The sequence below is a fragment of the Anthonomus grandis genome, chromosome 2, assembly GCF_022605725.1.
Source record: "Anthonomus grandis grandis chromosome 2, icAntGran1.3, whole genome shotgun sequence".
Classification (NCBI taxonomy): Eukaryota; Metazoa; Arthropoda; class Insecta; order Coleoptera; family Curculionidae; genus Anthonomus; species Anthonomus grandis.
Window position 1 is genome coordinate 39,123,591 of NC_065547.1, and position 11,249 is coordinate 39,134,839.

The 11,249-nt window shown below is 35.3% G+C and overlaps 1 long non-coding RNA gene across 1 annotated transcript; it reads right to left on the bottom strand.

The window, feature by feature from the left end:
- Positions 1 to 2,070: 2,070 nt before the first annotated feature.
- On the bottom strand, positions 2,071 to 3,102 carry LOC126733487 (uncharacterized). Its single transcript, XR_007659732.1, has 3 exons — positions 2,792 to 3,102; positions 2,577 to 2,733; positions 2,071 to 2,510 (listed from the first exon to the last, which is right to left on the bottom strand). It is a non-coding gene; the product is annotated as an uncharacterized LOC126733487 (long non-coding RNA).
- Between the last annotated feature and the right edge of the window lie 8,147 nt (positions 3,103 to 11,249).

Below are 11,249 nucleotides of genomic sequence, written 5' to 3' on the forward strand. Positions count from 1 at the left end.
ATGTGTTTTAGGAATTGACTTTACAGACTTGCACTTCTCCTTAAAAAGGAGTCCCGATATAGCGATGCTTTAGGCATCTGCAGATACATCGATATTCATGAGTCGCATCTGCCTCTGCAGAGAGATCTGGCGTGTATAGCTCTGGGTGGAATGATATGAACCACTACGAGAGAGAGGTTAAAAGGTATTGCGGAGTATACAGCCTTTTCATTTTAAAGAGAGCTTTAAGTTTTTGAAAAGCAGCTTTAGCTCCTCCCGCTTTATGATCATGCCAAGACATATTGTTTCCAATCTTCACACTTACAGGCAACTAACGAAGCAAAGTAAGCCCGATCATAAAAAGTTTTGGGGTGGCCGAGATAGCCTTCTTCGTAAATACTATAGTACAAGTATTATTTTGCTTTGAACTCGAAGTCTTGTCAAACTTCAACGAGGTGTGTTCATCAACGACAACCCAGATGAATCGATGCTCGAGAAATGTTTAAGTCAAGCAAGCGACAAGAATTGATAAGAAACCATAAGAATGCAGTTTATTTAAAAGATTTTCATGCCAGTTTTTATCAAATGCCTTTCAAATATTCAGCGCTATTGCATGGAATTCACCATATTTCTCGATAGTCTTGGTCCAAACATGGGTGACATAGGCCAATAGAATCGCCAGTATACCTGTGCTTCTGACGGTCATTAATTATCTTGTTGGACTACGGATATTTTAAAATTTCCTGGTTGACAAGTTTCTTCATTACCTTGGCGATTGCGGGAAATAAATTTCCTTTTTGTGTATCGGTTGAATACGGGCAAGTTTCCAGTCTCCAAGTAAGAGAAGTCTTCTGTATGAAACACAAAACAGTTTGTACACCGGTGATGTCACCATGACCGTATTCTTTTTTAATATTATTAGCGGTATTCCATCAGGATCGTGTTTTTAACGTTCAACCTTTTGAAAACTTTTTAAAATCTCTATGGCGGAAGAATATCTCTGGTATCAAAGAAGCCTTGCTTGGCAAAATCGTTTGCGTTTTGCTTTGTGAGTCTTCAGCAGAGTTTGATGCGAGCATCTGATCTAGCAAGACTGCCTTTTTCATTGTGGTCGTTTTAATTTATAGAAACTTTCATCAACTGCTTTTGCTACAGACCAGTACGATCTTCATCCATTTGAACAATTGAGAAATTTGATCTTTTGGCCTTCATTATTTTTTTCTGTACAGGTATCAATGATCTGTAAGCATTATTGTACGCATTTCTTACTGCAACAAAGTTAACATGATTTGCAGTGTTTGGATCTCGGCGCCATTTTCAATAAACAACATTTTGTTGTTAACTGCTTTGGTACAACTTTTATCGCATGGTTTGTGGTCTAAGTTCAAAGAGCTTTTTAAGGTGTATAAGCCTCCATACCTACTAAAATCATCCCTGAATTCTCTCTGGCACACGATGCAGGTTCATTGATCCTGAAACAGAAATAACTCCACGGAAATAAAGAGAGGGCCTGTTTTACATGTTTCCTGTTGGATGATTTGTAATGCCAAACTCTACGAGGTAGAGGTGGCAGGGGTAGAGCCAATTATAAACTCAAACCATTTAAAAAGAACCACCATTTTGTCAGAGTCGAAAAAGATCAACTTTCAGAACATGTTAGCAGAATCCTAAAAGAAATTATCCGACCTGATATAAATTTTGTCCTGTATATCCCAAATTCCGATTTGAAGCATGAATTTCAGAAATATATTTCCGCCAACCTTAACGCCAGTGCGAAACTTCATATTTTAAATATTTACTTAACCGACATTGAAAACCAAAAGCAACAAAAAGACATAATTTCAGTATATCATGAAAAGAATCACAATGGCATAACCAAAACAAAAATATTATTGGCCGCACATACGTGAAACCATAACAACTCTTATAAATACATGTGAAATTTTTTTACAAAACAAATACGAAAGACAGCCGTATAAAATTAATTATGAAGGCCCACTACTCTCTGAAAAGCCATTTAAAACACTACACCTCGACCTATTTCAATTTTCAAATTGTTACTTTTTAACAATTATCGATTCTTTTTCCAAATATGCTCAAGCATATTATATTTCAGATAAAAATGCTACGACCGTCATTAATAAATTAAGACATTATTTCTCTCATCGTAATACACCAAAGAAAATTGTAGTAGATTAAGAGTAGATATTTCATTTCTAGTTCGCATGTTGCGATTATTCATTTATAGTCTTGTGATGTGCCTAATAGCGCACGTACGAGTCAGGATCCGACGCGACAGAGATCCAGAAGTCTAGCAGGATTCGTGTTGGCTTCTCGTGACTAATCGCAAAGTCTTTTGCTTAAGGCCCCTCATTGTCAGTCCTATTAGAATACATCAACCATTTGGCATTGTTGAGTTAAAGTCTGCCGTAACATCAATTTCTCCACTTAGATGGTCTGCTTGCCGTACATCGTCGATTCTTTTAGCGAAGTCGGTGAAAAGCCTTCTGTAGAATGTATTGGTAAGTAATCTGTAAAGGAATCAGAAATACTTTGTAGATCTTTTGGTTGCTATTTTGACCTACATAACAATAAACCTTGGGGGCTTTAGAGCTTCATCTCGCTGGCAAGATATATCGTTTCTAATGAAGACGGTGAATCCGAAGTTGTGCCTAAATCGAGTGTGAAGGTGGTAGCCAGGATATAACGTATGAACCGTGGTTGTTTCCGAGTTTACTTTCTTCTTTGCTAGAGCTAAAAAATTAGAGTTCGTGGACGGTATTGATATTGGTCGTCAGACTTTTTATATTACATAGATCTACACTTAAATTTTTCCTTCCACCCGGAAATCCGAACGGGAGGCTCTTTAGCTTCGGGATGCGTATTTACGTTTCCGTGTTCATTTCAACACCGCGTGGTCGTGAAATCAGCACGGAAATGTTTCTTAATATTGGTTTCCAAACCCGTGTTACCGCGCGGTCGTCAATTCAGCACGGAAATGTAGCGCAATATTGGTTTACAAACCCGTGTTGATTTTAAGAGCCTCGAGTAGCTGGTTTCAATTAATTTAGTTACGATTTTCTAAGAAGTATTTAATTGTTTTGAGCACTACATGTTATTCATTTGACACTATAGTTATGCTTTAATTTAGGTTATTTTTGCGTACGAGATGAACCATATTTTTCAAAAATGATTAGCATAGTGTCAAATGGATAACATACAGTGCTCAAAACTATTAAACACTTTTTGGAAATCGTAACTAAATTTATTGAAACCAGCTATAACAAAGCAACGCCTAATCCGTGTTAAAAATGGGAATTATTTATACAACTGCGTAGAAATATTGACATTTTAGACTATTTAGGCGCGCCTAGGGAAACCATACTTTTCTCGCGATAAAAAAAAACACTTTCCCCCTTGGTGGAAATTGGTGTTATATACTATTTTTATTATTTAAAAAATAAGTTTTATTATATAACTGAAAAATAAAAACAAAATAACTCATAACTTTCTCTACAGAACTCAAAATATAATATTAGGTACATTTACTAAGACATATATATTTTCTCTAGTATTAGGTACGTATAAAAGGTATTAATGTTTTTTTGCGACAGGTTCATTATTAATAATATTAAAAGAAATATTATGTAAACGGAGACGTTTTCGTTTTTGATATTCTGCTTTTGTAGGTCTTCCTGACTGAATTCTTCCACTGCAAGGTAAGCTTCTATTTTTGCGGCGTGCGATTGAAGTAGGTTGGACGTGAATTTTTTTGGATTTTCTTTTGTTGATATTCTTTTTACAAATAAACGATAATATGTTGGATGGAGTTTGTAGTTGAGACAAATTAGAAGCAAATTTGGTAAGTATGTTCGTATTAGCTGGATTGAAGTCATTTTCTAGAACACTACAGATTCTCGAAAATTCGGATTTAATTGTCTCAACTGTGTTCATATAGTCTTCTTTATTGCTCGCACTATTAACATCACTATTTAATTCGGTTGAAACTAATGGAAGCTGAAATCCCTCAAGCGTGCATCCCTCAGTACCTACTTGCATCGGAAGTCATATCTGAAACGCATTCTATTTCTCTGATTTCGTTTGCACTGGAATTAGCAATATCGTCAAAACATGATCAAGAAAATTCGTCTCCCAGTGCCCATTTTGCAACATTTTGGCGATCTTCTTTAGTTAAACATATTGAAGTTGTGAATCTAATTCCATATTTTCTTTCCACAGCACATATACGTTTACAATATTTACTTCCTCTTCCAAACGGACAGTCACATGTTGCCATATCAGAATTTACTACATATAAATGAATACCTGACTTCACAAAATATGTACTGCCATCAACTTGCGTCATCTCATCTATTCCTTTGCTATCTTTACAAAATTTTTCATAGGCTATGGTAAGTTTTCGAGATCTTCCATTAGCAAACTGAAGAAGTCGTTTCTTATGATAGGATTCAAATGTTTTAGAAATAAATTGTATCAAAGCGCACATGTTAAAAACTTTGCATCGTTGTAGCACAATGTCTTTAAATATTCTTATCGACGACTCGCAATAATTGTTTGTGTTGTTACCTCTAGTAACTATATCGCATCGATATGATAAACACCATTCTTCACGACGGTCCGATAACTTACTTAAGTGAATTTTTAATGCCGGATTTTCTTTCACTCTGTCACTATTTAGCAGATTTGATATGTTAATTTCTGCTTCCTGCATTGTCTTGGCAAACATCACCCCACGAAAACTGTTCATAACTATCTGCCGATCTTCTTTTTTAACTTCGTGTTCACGCTGCCACAACCATCGCCACAATGCCTGAGTAACGTGGAATATACAAAGCAGTAACCTACTGTTAGGAAAAACCTCTCTTAATGCATTTTTTTCTGCGCTACTGTCATCCGTCATAATTCTTCTTGGTTGAAATAACTTGCCGCACGTTTTTTCAAGAAAATCTTTTGCTGTGTGAAAAACCAGAGTATAATTGTGCTGTGATTGGCTAGTGTGCAAAATAACAGCTATAGGTAAAGCACCAACCTTATTACCCACGAATATAAAAGTCACACAAGTATTAGTCTGATCACACGATCCACTTTTATCGATAAATAGCATTTCATCAGCTAATCCCGTCTTGTTAACTCTTTGCATTATTGGAGTAATTAAAACGCAAATGGTGGGATCTTCCACAACACATAAATTAATATTGCATTAATAAATTAATATTGCGCGCGGTTATCGTTCTAAGTGCTTGCGCGCAACGACCGAATATAAGTTTCGTCAGTTTAGCCATGTGCTTGAGAGGTGACGCAAGTGTTTGTTTACAAAAAAAATGGCGACAGGGCGCCGTACTTCCTATGATGGTATGTACTCTACATCTGGTAATTTATTTATGTTTTTTTTAGAGAAGTTTAAAATATAATGTTTATTTAACAATTTAACGTAAATAGTTTTTTTACTGGTCCTTTGTTTTTTCTTTAATCTGCCTAAACATTACCTGTCCATTTTAATGGGCATTGGGACTTAATCACCACAATTTGTTATTACCGTCTTTTTGTTTGTTTTAGCTGTATTCGGCCGAAAAAAGTTTTTGAGGCCTGGAGAAGACGACGAAAAGTTAGAGAAAATTTTGAATCTTATCCAGGACGACTCAGACTGTGGAATGTCCGACGACGAAGGGGAAACTGAAGATCTGGATACTGAAAACAACCAGCAAGAAGATGAGGCTGAAAATGTTGAGCCTAGCAGTGAAGATGAGGAGAACATTAATCTGATTATTCATCCTTAAAAATAATTTAACAACTTCCAATGAAGTTCCAACTTCTTCAAGGAGAGCTGTTTGGAAGAAAAATCCTGTATTCTCACCTCAGGAATTTGGAGATTCCTCTTCTGCTAAATCTGAATGTGAAAGTCGAAGTACATGGGCCGCAAAAGACTACCTCGCAATGTATATTGATGATGAACTTTTTCAAACAATGTGTGACGGTACAAATGCTAGATATGTTGAATTAAAAGGATTATCTCTGAAACTTACGTTAAATGAGATAAAACAATTTTTTGGCGTAGTATGCCTAATGTCCTGTTTAAAATATCCAAGGATTAGACTGTACTGGGCCAAAACAACTAGAAATTCAGCGATTGCAGATGTTATGGCCAGAGACAGATTTTTTGCGATAAGGAGCAATTTAAAACTTGTGGTAGATGGTGACATCTCTGAAGATAATCGTAAATCTGATAGATTTTGGAAAGTACGTCTAATTTTAGAAAGGGTGCCAGAGAAAAAATTATTGCTGTAGACGAGCAGATGATTCCTTTCACGGGAATTTGTCACATGAAGCAGTTTGTGAGAGGTAAACCCAACCCTGAAGGACTAAAAAATTTTGTATGTGCTGCTCCTGATGGCCTTATTGTAGATTTTGAAATGTATCAAGGCAAAAATACATTTTTGGATAACACAGCTAAAAATTTTGGCATTGTGCCGTCTGCTGTTGTTCGGTTGGTAGAGACTTTACTTCCAGGATCACATATTTACCACGACAGATATTTTACAACCATTCCACTTCTTGAATACCTCCATGAACGGAATTTGTATAGCACTGGTACCATAATGAAGTCACGTGTACCAGCAGCTGTTCACTTGACACCTGACAAAACGTTGGCAAAAATGGCTCGTGGAACCTCGGAACAGTTTAAAAGGGAGGATGGCAAGTTGGTTGTTGTGCAATGGTATGATTTAAAATCTGTTTTGGCATCTACGGCTTTAGGAAGTCAACCAATCAATGAGTGCAAGCGATGGTCAAAAAAAGATGGGAAATATATCCAAGTCCCAAGATCTGAAATTGTGGCAAAATACAATGACTGCATAGGTGGAATAATTGATCTCATAGATAGAATGATCAGCTACTACAGAATTCAAGCAAGGTCAAGAAAATGGACAGTAAGAACAAATTTCCATTTTTTTGATTTGACAATGGCAAACCCTTGGGTTCTTTGTCGGAGAGATAAAGCATTTTTTAAAACACATCCCCGAAAAGTTCAGCAATTTTTTGAATTGAAAATAGAGATTGCCACATACTTGCTAATAAGACAGCCTGATGCTGCAATAGACATGCCACGAAGTATGGCTACTAGAAAAAACCCAGCAGGAAATATCATGGTTGACTCTTTATCTCCAAATTCAACTAATAGAAAAAAACGCGAACATTTTCCTGAAATAGATTCTGAGATAAAAAATTCTGTAAGATGCAAATTAAAAAATTGTAATAAAAAAACCAAATTTTATTGTGATACTTGCGAAACTTTTTTATGCATAACAAGTAATAGAAACTGGTTCATTCTAAGAGTTTCATTCTAAACAATTTTGAAATAACTGCATTTTTCGTTTTTTTTTCAGTAAAACTTGTATTTTTTTTAATTTTGCATGCAGAAATATAATATTTTCTGAATTCTTAAGCTATGTTGACATTTTTATATTTTTATTTTTAAAATGTTAGTTTAAAATGAAACATGTATTTCTTATTTTAAGAATTTAAAATATTTGTGTTTATTCTATTTTTTCTAGGGATTAAGATCCAATGTCCACTTAAATGGACACCAGTTTTTTTGTTAACTATAAAAAAAAATAAAAAAAGTTATTAACAAAAGTTGTTTCTTTTTACACTTTTAAACGAAATTTAAAAGGATTTTTTTTCCTTAAAAAAAACACCTCTGGGTCCCAGGAGGATGTCAGTACTGTCTCTGGTGCCGTAATTTTGGAGTCGCCACTGTTCATACAAATGAGTTACTTGACGATCTAGTGGATTTTTTTGAGCATTAGCCAATGTTACATAAGCATCTTCCTCGCAATTTTTTCATAATTTAGCTGCCGCAGCTGTCATTCCAGCGTCAAAGTAAAAAAAATTTATACTTAAAAAATTTATGCTTATATTTGCCCCGCAATTGAAGTTTCTCATTGCTCCTTGGGTTTTCTTTTTCGATTTATTTCTTTCTGCCAGCTGACAAACGAAAACTTTTCGAAAATCGAAACGCGCGGGTTTTGAAAAAAGGTCTTTTCATTATCCAATTTGTTCTTGTTTCTGCCGAAAACTTGTTTATAATGTAACTATACATCTCATCATAATTGGCGGTATCAGACAACGAACACTGAACTTCACAACTATAACTTACTGAAGAAGTTCCTTCGAACATTAAAACCTCAAAATCATTGGTTATTTTTGAAAAAAAATTTTTAAACTGCTCCATAATTATTAGATTAAAGTCATAGACATACACCTAACCTTAAAACCATAAATAATAAACAAACGCAGATTAAACACTACTTTGCAGATTCTGGCGCAGCAGCGCTAACTATGAAAGTCGTCAATCTTGGAACTTTGATACTGGTTGAAATCAATACGGGATTGTAAACCAATATTGCGTTACATTTCCGTGCTGAATTAACGACCGCGCGGTGTTGAAATGAACACAGAAACGTAAATACGCCGCCGGAATATTTTGATCCAAGAGAGGCCATTATACAATTTTTTTTCCTTCCTTTTTCTATCCTGGAAACCAAACACATCGTACTGGCGACGGAACTAGTGCTACAGGGCCAGTTCACAGCCTAAATCCGATGCTGTAGTATCTCACCAGGCAATGTGGATTGGCCATATCTATGTGTGTAACTTCCATGAAGAAAAGAAAGAAAGAAAGAAAGAAAATGTGCTATATTACGTAAGAATAATCTTGTATACAAGCTAAAAAAATAAAACAAAAATACAATTTCAAAAATTTACAAAACAATGAACAAAATTAAATACAAGACGACAAAACTTTTTTAACATACTTGAATTAAAGATAACTAAATAAAACAATCAATTACTAAATAAAGGTAAACTTGTTGACAAAATTAGAGAAGAAAAAAAAAGTTTCCAACATGTCCAAGGTTAAAACCTATCATTAAAAAAGTCATCCAGCTTATAATATGCCTTAGCCAATAAAAGCGTCTTTAATTTCTTTTAAATCTCTTAACATCCGATATATGTCTTACACATAGAGAAACATGATTGTAAATTTTTTTACTTATGTAAATTAATGAGTTTTTGGTAAGGGAAGACGTAGGAATAGGTAGGGGAACATCATTTACACCACGAGTCAAATGGCCAGTGTCAGAGGGTAGTTTGGGAATTTTGTGAATAAGAGCAGCTGTTTCTAAGATAAAGAGTGAAAAAAGAGTTAGAATTTTTTCAGAAATGAAGAGGGGTTTGCAAGAATCTCTTAGCTTAGCAGAACACAGGTATCTAACTGCTTTTTTTTTGAATAACAAAGACAATGTTTAGTAGCCCCTTATTGGTTAAACCCCAAAAAAGCAAGCCATACCGAATATGAGATTCAATAAGTAAAAAGTACACTGAACGTGCAACCACCCCTCCGAGCTCTTGTTTGCCATTCTTACTGCAAAACATCCAGGAGATAATTTCCGAGCTAAATGTAAAATATGATCTTCAAACCGAAGGCGACCATCAATGGTAATTCCTAGGAACTTGCAGCACTCTTTATTCTGCAAGAGGGAATTTTCGTCAAACATCAGACCCTGAACATCGCACTTAAACCCCATAATAGACGTCTTTCTTACATTAAACACGAGCCTGTTAGAAGCACACCACCCTGATAAAATCTGAAGGTCTTCAAGGATACAAGTCTTAATATAATCAGAATTTTTATGGCTCCATAGTATGGTGGTATCATTAGCAAACTGAACCACCTTGCCCTGCAGTTTCAATGAACTCAAGTCATCCACATACAGTAAAAATAACAGTGGTCCCAACACTGAACCCTGGGGAACGCCGCATTTTAGGGATCTAGAAGCAGACAAACGCCCAGACACTGTAACCTTCTGAGTACGATTTGATACATAGGACTCAAGCCATCGCAACGCTACGCCCCTAAAACCATATTATCGAGCTTAGATAACACTATTCCATGATCCACACAGTCAAATGCTTTGGATAGATCACAAAACACTGCCGCCGATGACTCTCCAGAATTCAAGAACACATAGACGCTCTCCAAAAAGCTAAAAACAGCATCATGAGTCCCTTTACCGGCTTGAAATCCAAACTGATTTGCAGACAAAATGCCATTATGATGTAAAAAGGACAAAATTCTGCTTTTTATAAGTTTTTCAACTATCTTAGAGAGTAGACAAAATAGAAATGGGACGAAAATTACAAGGCTGATCCAAACCTCCACCCTTATGAAGAGGGATAACCACTGCCTCTTTTAAACATGAAGGAAAAATGCCAATATGTAAAGAATTGTTTATGGCAGAAACTAAAGCATTTAAGGCTGAATCAGGCAAAAAGAGTAACAACCTCGAATATATCCCATCAGCTCCAGATGATTTATGGTTTTTTAGGCGTTTGATTTCATTTTTTACTTCGGTAAGATCGACAGGATGAAAGAAAAATGAATGCTGAACCGACACTTGTTGAAGATAGTGTAAGGGATCAATATTACTACGAATGCCCTTGAGCAAGATATTAGGTATATCACAATAATAGTCGTTTAAAATGTCAGGTCTTAACTCCAGTTCAGATACTTTTCTATGGCAATGTCTAAAATCATTAATAATCGACTAACACTCTCTTTGCCTATTTGATGACATATTTAAGCGATCCCTATAATAATTAGATTTTGCTGCTTTAATTGTCTTTGTGTACAGACTACGGTAGTTCTGATGATATACAAGGATATTTTTATTTGTGGTATATTTGCACAATTTAGTTAAAAAACGGAGATTTTTAGGTGAAATTCTAAGGCCTCTTGTAACCCATGGTTTTCGTTTCTTAGTTTTAAGCCTCATTTTAGGAAAGCACTGATTGATCTTATCACACAAAACTTAAAAAAATACATAAATACATTCCAATTTACCGTAGCAGCAGAAAAAGCATTGAAATTTCTCCTGCTGAAAATTTTTCCCATATAATGAGATGAAGATAATACAGTATTATATGGCATTTTAGCAAGAATAGCTTCATGGTCGGAAATACCAGATGGGAGTACTGTGCATAAAACGTCATCAAAATTTGTACAGAAATAGTCAATTGTAGTTGCAGATGAAGAAGTTATTCGTGTGGGAGAAAGAACGTGCATTTTCAAGTCGTAAGAATTTAAAATACTTAAAAGAGAAGTACGTGGCAAGGTTTCATCAGTGTAGTTGATATTAAAGTCACCAGCCAATATAACCTTAGAGTGTAGGGACGACTGGGATAAAAGAGAA